General features: G+C 38.6%; 1 non-coding gene across 1 annotated transcript; it reads left to right on the top strand.

Annotated features, from left to right (window-relative positions):
• Positions 1–390: 390 nt before the first annotated feature.
• Positions 391–509, top strand: LOC145392595 (5S ribosomal RNA). The gene has a single exon (XR_013896032.1). It is a non-coding gene; the product is annotated as a 5S ribosomal RNA (ribosomal RNA).
• The last annotated feature ends 3,599 nt before the right edge of the window (positions 510–4,108 follow it).

Raw genomic sequence — 4,108 nt, 5'->3', positions numbered from 1 at the left:
ATAGAAGTTTCATCTAATACTGACCAAACTTGGCAGAAGGGTTGAGATTAGGGAAAGATGGTGGAGATTCAGTTTCTACAACAATCAAAGGGCAAGGTCAACTTTCAACCCTTGTGTCCGTGCGCAAACAAAATAAAACAATATCGATCTCATTTGAAACACACTTAATGAATCAGTCGAAGATCATTTGATGGGATGACCTATTGTTTCTGATGTCAGTAGGTCAAAAGCTGAGGTCGCATGTTAAGAACACATTACTATTTTTTTTTTTTTTTAACGTTCTTACCTATTTAGTTTTTATGGTTGGCAGTGGTTTAGCTGGAAACACACTCACCTCACAAGGGTAGAGTTTCTGGGTTCGATTCCCGAGCCGACAATGGGATTTTATTGCACAACAGCCATACCACGTTGAGTACACCGCTTCCCGTCCGATCAGCGAAGTTAAGCAACGTTGGGTCTGGTTAGTACTTGGATGGGTGACCGCCTGGGAACACCAGATGCTGTTGGCATCCCTACGTGTCAAGTGGGGTTGGTGGAGGATTAGTGCCCCTCCCTGTAAAACAATTAACTCTAAGCCCTTTGCCACCCCGTCTGGGATACATGGAGTCTGGCAATAAATGAATGAAAAATGAACCTATTTAGACAAAACACTGGGGAAGGTTTGGGTAAGGGATTCTAGTCTGAGATCAATCAGATCTCAAGTTCAAATGGAAAGGTGAAAGGCCAAGGTCATAGGACAACGTCAGCACAAATAGTTTGGATTTTATTGGAATCAGTCCTGGGAAAAGGGTAAAGGGCCAGGCAAGAATGAAGGGATAAAATCTGTAGAACACTTACTCAAGGTTAAGATAACAGGGCAAGATCGACGAATGATCCACGTGTCTGTGTATGAACAAAATAATCGAAACAGTTTTGATCTTAACTGAATCAAAATAGGTGGACAGGTTGAGGTTCACTAAGGGGATAATCTATATTTTCTATCGTTTTAGGTCACATGGGAAGATCAACGTAAAGCCTTCTGTTCAATTTAAAAAGAACGTTGTGGATATATTAAGGTTAAGGCAAAGATAAAAAGATTCAATTTTGAATTAGAACAATCAAATGCTGAGGTCATAGAACAAAGTGAAAAATCAAAGTCACTGATCAAAGACTTCTAAGACACTTTTGATCTGATCTGAAGCAACCCTGGTGGAAGGGATAAGCGTTAGCCAAGAAATGAAGTAATCCTAATCAGAAAACACTCAGTCCCCAGGGCAAAGTCAGACAATCGGCTGTACGCTAAATACAAAAACTATTTTGACAATCATCATTACCATCATCGTCGCCATCATTATCATCATTGCCATATATATCATGTTATGGAGGTGCTACGTTAAATGTGTTGCAATATATATTCGCTAAACACATAATTATAATCATCGTCATCATCAACAGCACCATCACATCACCACCACCTCCATCATCATCATCATCGTAATCGTCATTAATCTATCTGTCTATCTCTCTATCTATCATTATCCAGTTTGCCAGTATCCAATGAAATTACAGTAATTCAGGAAAAAGAAATAGGAAGCTCAAAGCAGCAAAACTATAAACAAATAGCCCAATGAAATAACCACATTCATCACTCAAGAGTTTCAAATAAAAAAGTAAAAGAAAACTAATACTGTACTCCAAACCAGCATCATAATAACTGATACACACACACACACACACACACACACACACACACACACACACACACACACACACACACACACACACACACACACACACAGTGCACCTTTTCAAATAGATAATAAAAAACAAGGTTAATTTTGCAAAAGATATCATAATAATTAAACACACACACACACACACACACACACACACACACACACACACACACACACACTGCACCTTTTCAAATAGATAATAAAAAACAAGGTTAATATTGCACAAGGCATCATAATAATTACACACACACACACACACACACACACACACACACACACACACACACACACACACACACACACACACACACACACACACACACACACACGCACGCACACACACACACTGCACCTTTTCAAATAGATAATAAAAAACAAGGTTAATATTGCACAAGGCATCATAATAATTAAACACACACACACACACACACACACACACACACACACACACACACACACACACTGCACCTTTTCAAATAGATAATAAAAAACAAGGTTAATATTGCACAAGGCATCATAATAATTAAACACACACACACACACACACACACACACACACACACACACACACACACACACACACACACACACACACACACACACACACTGCACCTTTTCAAATAGATAATAAAAAACAAGGTTAATATTGCACAAGGCATCATAATAATTAAACACACACACACACACACACACACACACACACACACACACACACACACACACACACACACACACACACACATTCATTTTCAGACCCCATACAGAAAAAAAAAACTACAAATTACAAATACATAATCCCCCAACAGACACATAAAAATGATACATGCACACATACATTTACATAAAATATATACCGGAGTCAAATTATGGATACACGGCCGGTAATGTAAAGCGAAAATAGACAAGGCTTTATTTTTCTGTTCCGGGAAAGCTATATTCGGATGCCAGTATAGCGCTGTGTGTACAATAAAAAAAATACACGGCGTTATTTTTATGCTTTTTTCCCATGATGACAGTGCTCCATACATTACTGTTCTACTTTGAAACGACAGTATCACTGAATATTTTGAAGCCAGGAATGGAAAAGAGAACACTTACATTGCTTCTGACTTTTTTTTTAATTTCTTTAACGCAGACATTTTTTTAATCATTATTAATAATAATGCATTCTGAATCATCAGAAGATGTCGCCATATTGCCTGTGGTATAATCTCTCACTCTCTCTCTCTCTCTCTCTCTCTCTCTCTCTCAGTGTGTGTGTGTGTGTGTGTGTGTGTGTGTGTGTGTGTGGCGCTGGCAGTTTCCTATATAATATTCTCCTGTTCTGAACTGACAAAGTATATGAATACTTTTGTTTGTCAGTTGAAAAAAAGAAAAAAAAAGTATTGCTTCCGCATATTTATTTATTTTTTTACCTTTTAATGATAGGTTCCAATACATTTATTTCCACTTCTGCTCTCTCTCTCTCTCTCTCCAGTATATATATATATATATATATATATATATATATATATATATATATATATATATAACGTGTCCGACTCTGGGCAAGGCTTCAGGGCCTATTTCTCGGGAGCAGTGGCCTATCCCAAGGCCCAATAGTCCTCCTACACCTCCACATGTTACCACTTCGGCGTTAACACCCACCATCCATATTGAATACATGCTAGGGCTGTCTCATACAGGATTGGTGTATTGGTATTAGCTGGGATATTTTTACGACATGTCGGCGCGTCACCTGGTAGATCAGGGAAGTCTGCTTTTAGGAAATTCAAATCCTTAAACTGTTCCTTACCCCGGCCGGGATTCGATCCTGGGTCCATTAGGAGTGCAGCCGCCTCTCTACTGTTTCAGGCACCGTCTTCTCCCAATAATATATATATATATATATATATATATATATATATATATATATATATATTTTGAAAATCTCTCTCTCTCTCTCTCTCTCTCTCTCTCTCTCTCTCTCTCTCCACGAAAAAATGACGACAATCCTAATGAAGACAGCTTAAAATACTTATTACACACACACTCACACATGCCTTCCCTTAATCCTTTCAGATAGATAACGTCATACGATTCCTTTTTGCTAAGTCAGCATATGACAGTCAGCTTAAGACAACTTTTTGAAATGGAGAAGTCTGATATAGCCTGTATTACCCATCACTATAAAACTTCTTCCATGCGTAGTGATATCAGTTGAAACCCCAGGCTCATCTAAATGTGAATACAGTGATCTGCAGCATGAAGTTGTTCTCCTGCAGTCTTCCATCCTTATTTTGGGGAGTAGGGAGGTCGTTGAGGGGCAACTGTATAATAAGGCAGCGGAGCAGATTGCTTACGTCATTGCCTCCACATATAAGCATCCACTCCAGAACGACTCCCCTTTAAGC

Source organism: Coenobita brevimanus, chromosome 2 (genome assembly GCF_032717465.1).
Source record: "Coenobita brevimanus isolate Jiangsu-jjx chromosome 2, ASM3271746v2, whole genome shotgun sequence".
Classification (NCBI taxonomy): domain Eukaryota; kingdom Metazoa; phylum Arthropoda; class Malacostraca; order Decapoda; family Coenobitidae; genus Coenobita; species Coenobita brevimanus.
Note: the sequence above shows the minus strand (reverse complement) of the source record. Positions and strands in the feature narration are given on the sequence as shown.